Below are 16,418 nucleotides of genomic sequence, written 5' to 3'. Positions count from 1 at the left end.
CTTGTTTTTACATTAAAAATTTCTTTCGCGTCACAAGTTTCTCGAAATGTGAAAAAAGAAAATAGCTTATGCACCGCTATTCTTCGCAAACTATTCGAATATCTCTATTATATCAAGTACTTGAGATCTTCTTAGAACGCATCAAGATTGAATAATAAAAATGTGCGAGATTATCGCGCGTTTGTGAGAAGATATTCGCATCCTCTATTCATACCTAACAATAATAAGTGCGGAATGACGTTCGTATGGTAGCTTGTGGATACCGCAATGGCACACGGCCTACATATCACATATTTTGTAATATACGATTTGACGCGCCGCTGCGAGAAAACTGCCGGGCGCGAGCAGAAAGCGTGGGTGGCGTCGACTCATTTTGACGAGTTCTCATTGCGCGATCGCCGACGCCGCGCAAGGTGCCGTGCATGCGCGCGCTGCAATCAACAGCCCCGTATCTATGCGTGTATGCAGTAAGAGACACGGAATCCGTCCGTTGACGATTTATTCGATCCGCGCCCGAACTTCACCGTGTGCCGTTGCAAAGTATGTATCTCTTCCACGAGCCGCGTTAATTTTATTGTCGAATGCTGACCGAGTGTCTACTCAAATCCTGTAAAAAAAATTTCCTGAAAATTTCCTAATCTTCCAGATATTTTTATTGTTCGAAATTCCAGGTAAGGTGAATATTTTAAACATTTTTTGATGCAATTTCCTAAAATAAGTTCTTTTATTGTACCCGTTTTCTATTGCTTTTCATTCATATAAAGGAAAGACACAAAGTCATTTAAGTTTCAAGTACTAGAATTAACAATTTTATTTCTTATCACTAAAAATTAAAATAAAGAATATTTTGCATATTGCATATTTAATATTTTAACATTGAATACATAAACAGAAATAGATATATATTTATAATAAATTTTAAACACATAATTCACAAGATGACTTATTGGTGGATTTACTGCTTACAGTATAAGAGCAAAATTGCGGGGATTTTTTTTTTTTAAATTCCCTGGGTCCCAACAAAATTTGATGAGAATTCCCTGATTTTTCTAGATATAAAAAAAATTTCCTGAAAATTCCAGGTTTTCTATGCGTTTCCAGGGATTAGACATCCTGGCGAATCTAAAGTTTAGAGGATGCTGCGAGAGTTTATCGGTAAGATAATTAAAATGCTAATTTTCTAGAAATTTGTACGATCGGTTATGTCACGACTACTAAATACACCAGACGAGATCAAGTTTGTAAGTACCTAAGAGTTGCGTGAATCTAAACAATGTGTGTGTATATGTATGTGTTCTAAGTTCTCCGATAAGTTTCTACTAGAAAATAATTAAAACTCGAGCATGTTATTTTAGGATATATATTGATGCTATTTACGGATGGAAACAAATAAAAAAATTCAGCGTTTTTATATTACATGCTTCATGTCAGTTATTTTTGAAACAGTCAAATTGCATCCCGCACCCGCATTAATGTATGTGACCGTGATGTAGAAATACGCGGGAGCGGTCTGGAGATGTTTGTGAAACATGTTCTATCAACCACGTAGTTTTTAGAAATAGCTTTTCCGCGTCAAAAACTTTATTGTGCATTTCAGGTACATTCGAGCCATCATATATCAAATATAAAACTGTCTATCTCGCGAGAAAATTTTAATTTTTTCAAATCGATATATGTACAATACAATATACAATTATATCTTGCGGATTATACAAACACAATATTACGTTTGCCCCTAAAAATAAATTATTACATATATATATATACAGGGTGTCCTAGACCACTCGTACAGCCCTTTTCTTTCAAAAACTAAGCATTTTAGAGAAAAACAAAAAAATTTTTGAACAAAAATTGTATGGCTTTGAGGGGAACATAAGATGGTGTCATTGGTTTGACCTTGGATGGCATCGTTAAGGTCAAGTCAAGGACATCTTTGATTTCTTAAACGGAACCCCCTATTTTTCATTACATATTCTTGTAACTTATCTCGAGAGCTTTCCAAAACACTATAATAAAGTATTTTTTTCATTAAGTACTTTTTGAGTTATTTTATATTTTAATCTGACATATTTTGATATAAAAAATTAAATATCTTGTAAAATATTTAATTTTCGATAATCTTACCGTAATGCTTTTATGTACAGAATAATAAGACAAATCAATTAGTGCAAAAAAAAAAAAAAAAAAAAAAAAAATTTAAAAAAATACATTGCAAATAATTTTCTTAAAAACAATTATTTTTTATATTAATTGATTTATCTCATTATTCTGTACATAAAAGTATTACGGTAAGATTATCGAAAACTAAATATTTTACAAGATATTTAATTTTTTATATCAAAATATGTCAGATTAAAATATAAAATAACTCAAAAAGTACTTTATTAAAAAATACTTTATTATAGCGTTTTGGAAAGCTCCCGAGATAAGCTATGACAATATGCAATAAAAAATAGGGGGTTACGTTTAAGAAATTAAAGGTGTCCTTGACTTGACCTTAACGATGCCATCCAAGGTCAAACCAATGACACCATCTTATGCTCCCCTCAAAATCATACAATTTTTGTTGAAAACGTTTTTTTCTAAAATGCTTAGTTTTTGAAAGAAAAGATGTGTACCGGGTGGTCTAGAACACCCTGTATATAACTGATATATGAACTAAATTGTTCATATATTACTTTCTCCTTCCTTCAGAAATAACTTCTGTTACATACATATGATTACCTCGATTTCTGACACTTAATACATATAAAATTATAAAATCAATTTAAGATTAAAATATTCCCAACTTTATCTATTTTCTCTTTTAAAATATCTTGTAAAATTAATCATGTCATATTGTTATTCTCTTATTTTAAAATAATAAAATAATGAATATATGAGAAATACGGAATGGAAGGACAAAGTATGAACAATTTACTTTTAAATATTTGAAATTTGTATTGCATTATATATTGTACACACACATATATATATATATATATATATATATATATATATATATATATATAAAATATTAAATTATTTCAATAAAGCTAAACGATTTCTATTTCTCTCATAATGGCCAATAACATTTAATTTATATAATAATGTTTGCAAACGTTCGTTGCATAAATCGAACGAATCACATTTTCGATACGCGGGTCAAATGAAATTTGCCTATATCCACCATCGTATATCATATGAATTTTATGTCACGCCGAATATCACTTGTTTCATAGAAAAAAAATACTACAACGATACTCCAATATCCATAGTTTCGCTCGAAAACCCGTTGTATCGATAATACAAGCGAGTTTTACCGGATATTGCTTGATTATATTGTAAATCCAGAATATCCAACATTTTGGCAATGCAATTGAAAGAAACTTAATTCCATTTGGACAAATAATCGATAGCATATCGCGAATTTTAATGATTTCTATTAACTGGAATAATCATAATAAAAATCCGTCGCGCTAAATTTTCGTTCGTTAAAATTAATTAAATGTAATAAAGGATAAGGCAGCAATTATAACTGAATTATTCAATTAGATGTTTCACCAGACGCAATCGAAAACATTTTGCCCGAATTTTGCCCGCTTTATGCCATTTGAGCGATTGCAGAAATTTAATATAAATAAAGTCCTATATCATATCATATGTGTACGAATATTAAACATGCTAAAGACGCTATCAATTTTCATTACCTTCGTATCTCCCTCGTCATGCAGATCGTTATCGGAATAAAACAGCGTTATAGGAACTAGGCAGTTCCGATTCGATTGAATACACCATCGGCTCGAAAGCCACTGCCAATAACGTATCCGCCGCGTATAACCTTCTCTCCTTCTCCCCAAATCCACAAAATTCCGGAATCCAGTCTGCCATGTGCAGGATAAAACGCAGAGAAGAACGAGGATAATAAAAAGCTCCGCGTCGCTATCGCACGAAAAAATTGGTACGAAGATTTTGTAACGGTCGAACTCTCTCTCTCTCTCTCTCTCTTGCACAGAAAAATAAAGTAATCTGAAGATACCGGATATGCGCGATGGTAATTCCGTTTTATATTTATCATTTATGTTGTTTAAAAACTCGCGTTATTTAAACGTATCATATTTCTGTGGCATTACAATATTTTACACGGTAATAATCGCATTTTACGTGTCATTTCAATTATCCATTGAAGGAATCACATTTCATTTTCATCCTTCTATTACTTTTTCCTCTATCGGAAAAAAACAGACTAAAGGGCAATCGCGTGGTGCGGTGTTTAATTATGTTATCGCATTCCCCTATGCGACCTTCGTACTTCGATGAACCGCTTTTACATAAATAATTCACGAGATATATATAATTATCTTCGCACATACCTATTTTCTATTTCGAGTTGCATCGTGTCATATCCGAATGATGCAGTAAGATCGATGGCAGCGTTGATCCCTCAATCGTCGCTCAACTTCACCTGTGAAAGAAAGAAGAAACCAAGGTATTAAGAAATGGCAGGTTATGCCGCGTAATCGTTATAGTTATCGCAATAACAATGAGATGGGTACATATCATAAGTATGCGTATGATACGATCCATGTGGATGCAGGTTGTTACGTCGTCTAAATATGCGTCATACTAAGGCGGAGTTAAAATTTTCTCAAGGAAAAAATCAATGATGTTCTCAAACAATTAAAATTAATTATTTTCAAATATAAAACTTTCACGATAATAATTTAATTCCGCTCGGCATTTAAAAGTTCGTATAAATTTGCAAAATTTTGTCGCACTTAATTTTGTGTATACGAGATATACTTAATCTCAAATTTAAATTAGTGTGCGAAAGTTTAAAAATTTTGGATACGTGCGATCTCAGAAAACGGCATATACAGGGTGTCCCATTTTAAAGGACCCACTGAAATATCTCAGAAACACTGCGTTAAATCGAAAAATGTTTCAAACAAAAATTGTGTGACTTCAAGGAGGCCATAAGACGGTGACAATGATTTGACCTTGGAAAATCATTTGAAGGTCATGTGAAGGTCAACTTTAAAATCTTAAATGGAAACCCCTATTTTTCATTACATATTCTTGTAACTTATCTCGAGAGCTTTCCAAAACACTATAATAAGTATTTTTTCATTAAGTACTTTTTGAGTTATTTTATATTTTAATCTGACATATTTTGATATAAAAAATAAAATATTTGGTAAAATATTCAGTTTTCGATAATTTTACCGTAATACTTCTATGTACAGAATAATAAGAGAAATTAATTAGTGCCAAAAAAAAACAAATAATTGTTTAAAAAAATACATTGTGAATAATTTTCTTAAAAACAATTTTTTTTTTTTTATACTAATTGATTTGTCTCATTATTCTGTACATAGAAGTATTACGGTAAGATTATCAAAAACTAAATATTTTACGAGATATTTAATTTTTTATATCAAAATATCTCAGATGAAAATATAAAATACCTCAAAAAGTACTTAATAAAAAAATACTTTATTATAGTGTTTTGAAAAGCTCTCGGTTTCGGCTACAAGAATACTAAATAAAAAATGGGGGTTTCCATTTAAGATTTTAAAGTTGACCTTCACATGATCTTCAAATGATTTTCCAAGGTCAAATCATTGTCACCATCTTATGGCCCCCTTGAAGCCACACAACTTTTGTTTGAAACATTTTTCGATTTAACGCAGTGTTTCTGAGATATTTGAGTGGGTCCTTTAAAATGGGACACCCTGCATAATACTTAGGGCGTTATTCTATAACAGTTACCGGTAGCTGTTGGCTCTGTAAGTGTAGTCGCATAAGTTTTTTGATACGTCAAAATATCGGTAGCCATGTAGAGAATAGGGATCTAAATCCCGTTTATCTTCGTTTTAGTTTTCGCGTTAAATATGAAAACATCCGACACACATGTTTATTCTAGTTTCTGAAATATAAATTATACATACATCTATATTGTATAATTATGTATATGCTAAAATTCAGATACAATTGCTTTCGTATTTCACGATCCATTCCACGAGTATTTATGTAACCTATTGTATATTGATTTGTTTTGCACTAGTAGAATTAAAAGAATATAATCATTTTGCAACCCACACACGCGACTATGTAAATAACGCTTGACGTTATCTGCATATTATGCAAATTATCAAGTAAATATTTAAAAAGCCAGAGTTCAAAATTCTTGTTAAAAAAGAAGACGCTCTTTATTTTATGATTTTATTATATAAAGTAACTACGTAGATTTTAAAAAAGCTCTAGAGTTATAATAAACGGAGCTTATACTCATCGTACAACTTTACTTTTATCGACGTGCAATTTAATTTGCTATACCTAATTACACATACGTGACTCCACGTAAGAAAATTAAAATATTTTATATTGAAATATTGATAACGCGATTTACGCAACACAACAAACTAAGCCACGTGCCAATAAAAATTATTTAAAAAATCCGAACAGCGATTTTCACGTTCGAGCAATAATTTTCGTATCTCATTCACGATCTCTCTCAATCCATTTCCCATCGCCATTTCGGAAAAATCTACAAAATATAAGGAGCGATCGATTCGAAATCACCGGCGTTACAAAGCGAGAACCTCGCCCTAGCCGAAGGGCGTTCTCGGGAACACGGTACAGACGGACAAGGCACACAAAGCGACCGAACGCGCGCGCACATACTCCCTTTCACCCTGTGAATATCGGCGAGATCTATGCGCGCTTTCCTCTGTGGAAACCGCTCTCGATATCGCATCTCGCCTGCCGCTCCCCTCTCCGCAGAAACGCGTAAAATTCCAGTTCGCCGTCCGACGTACGCATCACAAAGTATCGCTCTGTATCGTCGAGATCAAGGGATATACTCGTAATCGTCGAGAAGGGCGCGCAGCGTATAGAAAGAGATCGTCGACGATTATCAGTAACCCTAATCGTCGGATTCTCTCTCAGCCGTTTATTAATAAATCTTGAGAAATCCCGCTTCCTCTGCTCACTCGATTTAAAAAACAGATATGAAATTTATTTGGATTTTTTTAAGTCATTATCGCGCCTTTTTTCATTTTCTCCCCCCCTCTTTTTTTTTTTTATAGCGAATTAGTGTCATATGTTAAAACGAGATAAACACGAGGACGGAAATAAAAGCTAATGTCGCAATCGCGCGTTTGATTATTTTTCTCTTGTAAAACACTTTCGAGAGAACAATTTCTATTCCATTTTGTTCTATTATATCGCTTTTAAATTGCTATCCTCTCACACGTCCTTTCTTCGTCTCCCTCATCCCCGGCCTCATCCCCTCGCACGCATACACGCGCGACATACGATCGGACAAAAGATAATCGCGGAGCTGTCTGTCGTGTTCTATAGCTTTCGGGTGTGCTGGTTGCCCGAAGGGGGTGACGCCGGGCGTCGCGAAGCAGTTGCAGGACAGGGGGGAGAGGGAGGGGGGGGGAGACGGGAGCGAGGGCCGCAACGGGGACGGTAGTCGCAAGAGAGAAGAAGAGACCGAGAGCGGAGTCGCGCAAAGCGAAGAGGAATCGGCTAACAGGCAGGGATGGCAGGCGAAGGGAGAGAGGATTGGAGACGGCCGGGTAATGGGGGAGTCGGTACGTAGGGTGGCTCGGTGGTACGGCAACGAGCGGTTTCGCGGGCCTGTGGGTGGACAGGCGGGGCGGGGAGGGGGAGGGGGAGGGAGCAGCAAGGGATTGTGCGGTACTAGAGGCAGATCGAGAGGGGGGAGTGGCAAGAGGGGGGAGGGTGGTTAGGCGGACACCACAGAGGACGACGTAGCGAAGAGCGGATGGGTGGTTGGGATATAGGGGACGAGGCAAGGGGATGAAGGAATGGTGTAAAAGGAGAGAGAGAGAGAGAGAGAGAGAGAGAGAGAGAGAGAGAGAATGACGACGAGGCGCTGGTTTGAGTTTGCGAGCACGCGCTACCACTCTTTGGGTTCTATCTCTACCCACGTCCCTCGCTTCTGTGTATCGCTATCTCCTTCTCTCTTCCTTGATCCGTTGCACTTGTTATCTCGATTCGCTCGCTTCTTTCTCCGTCGCTCTTATACCGCAGCCGGCTTCTTCCTCGTCCCTCGCTTCGTTCCTGACACTCGGAGAGCGGGTCCTCTCCACTCTCTTCCTCTCCCTCTCCTTTCCTTTCCCTACCTCGCAACGCCTCGTTCTCTCGCGACAGCCGCATCGGTTCACGTTCTACGTCCCTCCGGCTGTTCCCCTCGCGCTCTCTCTCCCTCCCTCCCTCCCACACTCCTTCCCGCCCCCCTCTCTATCTATCTATCTATGTATCTATCTATCTATCTATCTTTCTCTACCGCACCGCGTATCAATCCATCTTCGTCCTGCGCTCCGTATCTGCTTTCTCGCACCGGTTCTCCCGTTCTCCTTCTTTCTTCCGTCATGGCTCCGCTAGCCGGTCCTTTCTCCGTTGAATCGCTATGCGCGAGACAGTCTGGGCATAGGGAGAAGGTGAAGCAGGAGGAGAAAGAGGAGAAGGCGAGTTCACGTTCCATCGCGAAGCACTGAGCGGAATTGGTATATCGGAGGACAGAGGGTGAGCACGGATAGGTGAAGGGGTGAAGAGGAAGGAGAAAGCTGGGACGTGGCGCTCGTAACGTAGCGACGCGCCCGAGACGTGGACGTCGTTTGAGGACGAGTTCTGCTGCGCTGGGAGGCATTCCGGGTTGTTGCACCGGAAGGACAGGCGGTGACCTGGCAGCCAGCCCCCCCCTCCCCTCCTCCCCTCCCCACCCCACCCTCTCCCTTTCTCGATGCGTCGCCGAAGTAAGTTCTGCCGGAGCTTTAATGGAGGACCTGGATAATTAGCGCGAGTACAGATCCCATTGCTTAGGAGTCCGGGACCCAACGAAGCGACGAAGAATGCAAAGAACTTGTCTCGAACTTGTCATGCAACGACCGACATACAGCTCGAGGGCTTTACATACAGGAAACGACGCGTTTCGATTTTCCAATGTGTATCGCTAATTTAATTCGAGTAAAGAGCGCATTAAAGAAGGGGTGGGGGGGAGGGGACTCGCGAATCTGCTATTAGTGCTATTATCGCTATTTAGTGTCTCCATTTTTTTTCTTCAAATATTATTGCATTCATACGGTAATTATGTTATACAAGTATAATACAAAGTCCAGATATTAAATTTTGAATATAAAAAAGGACATCCCTTTCAGATTTATTTTTAATACATTATAACAAATATCGTGCGTATTTAATAAACTATAATTATATATTTTATAAACAATATCGAGATTTTCATGCGTGTTGGTGCGTTATCATATGCCATGGTGGCGCACATACCCGCTTATGCGAATGTCGATTATTACTATTTATACGAAAAGGTGTGTGCGTTAAGCGACATAAATTGTTGCGAAAATATGAAAACTGGACAATAATAAATAATGCCCGAAATTCGTATTACCCCCGAGACATTTTGTTTCTGCCACTACTGTAGCATACCTTATGAATGAATATGGTTATGTACGATTGATATATATATATATATATATATATATATATATATATACAGGGTGTCCCATTTTAATCTCCTCAAGCAAATATCTCAAAAACCAAGCCCGGAAAAGAAAAATGTTTTAGACAAAAGTTGTTTGATTTCGAGGGGGCCATAAGATGGTGAGAATGATTTGACCTTGGAAAATCATTTGAAGGTTATGTGAAGGTCAACTTTAAAATCTTAAATGGGAACCCCCATTTTTTATTGAGCATTCTTGTAGCTGACATCGAGAGCTTTCCAAAACACTATAATAAAGTATTTTTTTATTAAGTACTTTTTGAGTTATTTTATATTTTAATCTGACATATTTTCATATAAAAAATTAAATATCTCGTAAAATATTTAGTTTTTGATAATCTTACCGTAATACTTCTATGTACAGAATAATGAGACAAATCAATTAGTATAAAAAAAAATTGTTTTTAAGAAAATTATTTACAATGTATTTTTTTAAACAATTGTTTGTTTTTTTTGGCACTAATTAATTTGTCTCATTATTCTGTACATAAAAGTATTACGGTAAGATTATCGAAAACTGAATATCTTACGAAATATTTTATTTTTTATATCAAAATATGTCAGATTAAAATATAAAATAACTCAAAAAGTACTTAATGAAAAAATACTTTATTATAGTGTTTTGGAAAGCTCTCGAGATAAGCTATAAGAATATGCAATAAAAAGTAGGGGGTTCCGTTTAAGAAATTAAAGGTGTCCTTGACTTGACCTTAACGATGCCATCCAAGGTCAAACCAATGACACCATATCTTATGTTCCCCTCAAAACCATACAATTTTTGTTCAAAATGTTTTTCTCTAAAATGCTTAGTTTTTGAAAGAAAAGGGGTGTACGGGTGGTCTAGGACACCCTGTATGTATTTTGGTAGATCGAGTTGTCAACATACTTTATAACATAACGTTAAATTATTTAGTAAAATTAGGGCAACACTTTTCATTCACACGAATATAAAATCATTCATTAATATTATTAAATCAGAAATTTTCTATTGATTTATATATACATATGTATATTGAATTGTTTAACATATTGAATATGTTAATGAATTGTAGATTAATGAATTATAAGTTTATGAATTAATAACTTTTCCTTAATTCGCGTGCAATTGATTTATATATTCGCGAAATACACGATAATAAAAACAATAATTTTATTTTCTCTTTTACAGTCGCAGATATAAAACACAATATTTATTTACTGCGTATATTTACGTTATGTATGTAGCTTTACATCAAATCAATTGTCATCTGTCAATTTATTTAGTCGCGCGCGGTACATTTTACAATTTTACGAATAAAAAAAATTAATTGAAAACATTTTTTCTAGTTTTAATAATTGGAAACATTGTTATCTCTCTTTCTTGGGTTATAAATAAATGTTAATCAATTTTTATATTATTCTTGCGTATGTTTTAACAATTAATTTAATTCCTCTCATAATTTTCAGTTCGAGATTGTGTACTTGTTCAGATTAGAATCGACCTTGTCTTGGCATTTAAACTATTGTAATATACTCGTAATCATAAATGAAATAAAAGCGGCATTGTCGCTGAAAATGTCGATACAAACTGAAAGTGAAAACAATTCCAATTAAAGACCAAAGTTACGTGAACTCTAAGTTGTTCAATATCGCATTTTCGCTTCGAAAACGTATAATGCCTACTTCTTCTGTATAAGCTACGTTTCTCATACGCTCGCAAATATCGATCTGTATTCCAGTGACATTGAAGGCAAGCATTATGATAATAGCGACAATAAGGTATTCGTAACATGACAAATTGTGCAAGACTTTACGAGAAGATGCGAGATATTGTATAATTTATTCCTATCGTATGACATTTACTATTTTGTACTGTACATACATATATATATATATATATATATATATATATATATATATATATAATAAACTTATTCGAAAGAAAACTTTTGTTTTGTAGTAACAAAAGAAATCTCGCGAGCTCGAAAATTCTGATTTTGATGAAACTTTACATAACATATAAGGAGGGTAAATAGATAGGGGGTGGTTTCAAACTTTAGAATTGACTGCTGAAAATTTCCAAACTCATCTACTTAAACATGTGTGTGAAATGTCATCAAAATGAAAATTTTCGGATTCGCGAGATTCTCTTGTAAGTGATTCAAAATGACTTTTTTCGCATTTTCATAGATGGGGTGATTTCACCCCTTAGAATCGTTTTTGGGCCGTTGAAAATTTCTAAATTCATCTATTTACCCCCCCCCCCCAAAAAAACCTCCCGCCCCACATGTATAAAGTTTCATCAAAATCAAACTTTTCGGATTTGCGAGATTCTCTTGTAAGTGATTCAAAATGACTTCTTTCGCATTTTCATAGATGGGCTGATTTCACCCCTTAGAATCGTTTTTGGGCCGTTGAAAATTTCTAAATTCATCTATTTACCCCCCCCCCCCCCAAAAAAAAAACCTCCCGCTCCACATGTATAAAGTTTCATCAAAATCAAACTTTTCGGATTTGCGAGATTCTCTTGTAAGTGATTCAAAATGACTTCTTTCGCATTTTCATAGATGGGCTGATTTCACCCCTTAGAATCGTTTTTGGGCCGTTGAAAATTTCTAAATTCATCTATTTACCCCCCCCCCAAAAAAAAACCCCCCGCCCCACATGTGTAAAGTTTCATCAAAATCAAACTTTTCGGATTTGCGAGATTCTCTTGTAAGTGATTCAAAATGAGTTTTCTCGCATTTTTATAGATACGTCCTGATAAATAAGTGAAATATTAATAGTGTAACACCATAAGGATTCCAATTAATAGCAATATTTCTTATGTCAGAATAAGTTTTTATCTATGTATATCTATGATAAAGTAAGACAAGAATAAATGATAACATCAAAAGCGAAAGACTAGGCTTCACCAAACATAATGTCATTGTTTAGAGATTAAATAATTTGCACATTTTACACATGATAAGAAAAATTCGTATAAAAACTTTAGATATCTATCTAAAAAATATCTGTTTATTTTGTAAATATATAAAAGAAAAGTATTGATACCTTTTACCGATAAGGAAATTGATACGTTGATTTTAGTTTTACTTTTGTTATATAGTCATTTTATTCCAAAATTTGATTTATTTAGTTTGTTTATTTATTTATTTCTATAAAATAAACAGAATTATCTATCATTGCACTTTAAAAGAAATACAATCATCGGATATTAAAACAATATCAATCATAAAGTTTGAATTGTGATCTCAAAGTTTGATCATTTGATTTTCACATCGCCATTACTTAATATTATCACACAACAGAATCAGATTATTTCGAATACACTTTATCGTCAGAAATTTTTTTCAAAATACGATGCAACGATTTTTTTCTCTTTGACAATCCAAAGAACCAGTCGTTGAATTTTAGAAAATATATTTTATTGCTCGACGCATGGTACTCGACGAGCCTGATGCCTTTGACCCTCGTATGCTTTGACCATGATACGAAATAAACAAGCGCGGATGATCGCTCTCCATTATCGCGCTATCAAGCTCTGTCATGAATGACAAAGATATCATTGAAACATTTTTAATTATTCGATTCGATGCAATGCCGTACCGTATGAATGACCATTTATGTAAATACACGAAACGACCGTAGCTATCTCGTTACTAAGCTTGCAAAACTTATTAACATATTTCAATGCGACTGTTTTATAAATATTGATTTTCCTATAAATAATACATTCACAAATAATATTGAATAATAAATATATACAATTACTCATAGTTACGCATATATTGTAAAATGAGCATTTATTTGCTTTTTTCGAATTTAAATAATGCGCCATGTATTTTATTATTTTAACAATATGTGACATCACGATGCAGTCAATCGAATCATTGAATTCGCCAAGAATACAGCTCCTATCTTTATGTACTGGAGGGAAAAAAAAAAGAAAAAAAAAAGACAACTTAACGAAGTACTGCTATATGTCTATTATAAACCATATCTGTCAATCGAATATTTTCATTTTGAATAGTTTACAGTTCCAAGATATCATCGGAATATATGTTATCAGCGGGAAGATATCGACAACTTAGTATTGATAGGTACTACAAATAACTGTGGTATTGCAAGAAAGATGCAATAAAATGTAGCATTGACACCTCGATAATGGAGTTAAATTTCACAACGCATAAGTCCAGTATTTTATAGAAATAAAAGTAATAAGATAACTAAGTAAACCAAGTATTTTAAATAAAATAATTGTAATATGTAAAAGAGAGGAGTAAAAGAAAATTAGTGAACAATTTTTTTCCTTATCGTTAAAGATATCATTAGAAAGATACAACATTCCATTTACAAGAATATATAAAAGAGAGATAAAAAGAAAAATTAGTAAACAGTAATTCTTTCTTTTTCATCAAAGATATCATTAGAAGGATACAATATTTTTTTATATTTACGAGATATATATCATTTTGTTGTAGATTTGAAAATCTTAGCAACGAATATTGACAACGTAGTACTCGATTTGTTATCTCGAGCTACACAAGTTTCATCAATATTCGTTAAATATGGAATTTTCGCGCAAAATTGTTCATGGCTGCTATGTGATATCTGGAGACTAAAAGTTACACGTCGGTTTCTAGAAAGTCCGATCGCGTAGATGACGATGCGAGGTTCACCGAGGCGGCGACACTCGATCATGCATCGTCCCACGACGCAGTTAAGATCGGCCTTAACTATGAGCACTCCTTTTGCCGCACCGTCGCGCGCCTCTAATGGCACATCTCGAGTAATCGTGCAAAAATTACTGGAATTCCGCGACCCTGGCTTGTCTCGAGTCGCTTAAACGTCGACTCTGTCGTACCAATCTTAAGAGAGACGAGAATCGCTATATCGTCAAAATTCGTCTCTAATACACGTATTTTGCGAGACAGAAGGTAACGAAAAAATCTTATTAAACTATAATTATACTACTTCTAAATATAATTATGTAAACTCTAATTTATACTCTATAAGAATCCCCTCTAAGAATTAATTTAAAAAATTCGTACAAGATCGTATTATAGGATGTCTACTCTAATCTTGTAAAAATATTCCCTGATCTTCCAGGTATTTTTATTCAAAATTACAGGTAAAGAAAATATTTTAAAGATTTATTGGGGTGCAACTTTCTTAAGTAAGTTTCCTTATTGTATACATTTTCTAATGTTTTTCATTTATATGAAGGAAAACACCTCTCTTAAGTTTCAAGTACTATATCTATAAATATACTGAAAAAAACTGAATAACTTTCATAAGATAAGTATTTTTCATTTGCATGTAAAATTTTCATTTTTTTTGTCATTAAAAGTTACAATAAAAAGTATTTATTGCATATTTAATATTTTGTTAAGACATTGAATATATACAGGCCCACGTAAAGTATTATAAGCTGATAAAAATATTTGTCAAGTCAAAAACATGTTTATGAGAAAGTTTCATGTATTCAAAGCATCTTTCTAATTACGTAAACATAAACGCCCCAGCTTCTTCTCTTAAAGGGGAGGGTAACTTTATAATTTTAAATAGAATCCTCTATAAAATGTTATATATTTGGATTCTCAATGGGAAAAAAACAAGTAAGTTTCATCTGAAACATTTGTTCGAAAAATGTTTCTATCAAAAGTTATAAGCATTTAAGTTTTAAAGTAGAGTGCATTCAAACTAATGATAAAACCATAATAAATTAAATCAAAGACCATAGTTTTTTTTTTTTATTGTATTAAGTGTTCGAACTGTTGTTCATTCTCATCTAAACACTTATTAATTCTTTCTGCGAAACTTGTGCTAGCGTGATCTCAGAAATATTGTTTAGGTTAGGTTAGATTAAGTTAAATAAAATTTTGTAAAAAGAATTAATAAAAGAAACAATTAACAGCTTTTTAATCCGATAAATATTTTCAGAATTATTGGCTTGTAACAGTTTACGTGGGCCACTCTGTATATAAACAAACATAAATATATATCTATAATATATTTTAAATACATAATCTACATGGCTTACCGACTGTTTATAATATAAAAAGAAAATTATCAAACAGAGGATTTTTTTTTAAATTTCCTAAGTACCGACAAAATTCCATGATTTTTCCAGATACAAAAGGAAATTCCCTGTATTATTGTAAAATGCTCAAAAAGTCTATTTTCTTATTTTTCCTACGTCTAGCTTGAAGAACTTATCAAACTCGAAAAATATGATATTGATAATGGTTATAATTTAATAAACAGGTTAACGATAAATATCTTAGGATGAAATTTTGAGGTTAGAACGAGGTAAATCTCATTCCTGATATCATTTCGAAGCCAACTGCAACCTTGGAGGTTAGAGCGCGTTCTCTTCATGGCAGATATCGCTATCTCACCGTTATTCAGAAACGATCTCGCGTAGTCTCGAGACAGAATTCGCAAGGCGGAATCGTTCGAGGCGATTTTATCGTTCGATCAAAGACTCCGCATCTTTCTATCTCCGTTCGTCTACTTTCGGCACAGCGCAACTTCGGAACTCTTTATTGACTGCAGGAAGGCGGCTACTCACCTGACATTTCGATTGCGCGCTCGCTCGCTGACCCGAAAGCAAATCCTTGCCGGGCTACAAAATGCGTATCCTGCGTACGAGTTCGAAGATTTGAAACACACACGCAACACGCGACGTCATTTGCGGACACATGCGAAGTTACGCACAGCCGCGCTCGAAATGGAAATATAAACCCACCGTCCACCGTTGTATCCTATTGTAATAGGTAGGTAGGTAGGTAAGGGAAGGGGAAAATGGAATGAAAACACGAGAGAGAGAGAGAGAGAGAGAGAGAGAGGGGATGAGTCCGTCGTCGCGTCGACAGTGACCTAATCCTTTCGCGAGTGTTAA

The 16,418-nt window shown here is 34.6% G+C and overlaps 1 protein-coding gene across 1 annotated transcript in view; it reads right to left on the bottom strand.

Annotated features, from left to right (window-relative positions):
• The window catches only part of LOC138943350 (bromodomain adjacent to zinc finger domain protein 2B), a 157,309-nt gene extending 141,098 nt beyond the window's left edge, over positions 1-16,211 (bottom strand). Inside the window, exons 1-2 of the mRNA XM_070314106.1 lie at positions 16,089-16,211; positions 4,353-4,444 (exon numbers count right to left, since the gene is read on the bottom strand). The gene's annotated coding sequence lies outside the window, so the exon portion shown is untranslated. The remainder of the gene's footprint in view (positions 1-4,352; positions 4,445-16,088) is intronic.
• Positions 16,212-16,418: the final 207 nt, after the last annotated feature.

The sequence above is a fragment of the Polyergus mexicanus genome, unplaced genomic scaffold (assembly GCF_030449975.1).
Source record: "Polyergus mexicanus isolate NDT 795.1 unplaced genomic scaffold, iyPolMexi1.0 SCAF_26, whole genome shotgun sequence".
Lineage (NCBI taxonomy): Eukaryota > Metazoa > Arthropoda > Insecta > Hymenoptera > Formicidae > Polyergus > Polyergus mexicanus.
Note: the sequence above shows the minus strand (reverse complement) of the source record. Positions and strands in the feature narration are given on the sequence as shown.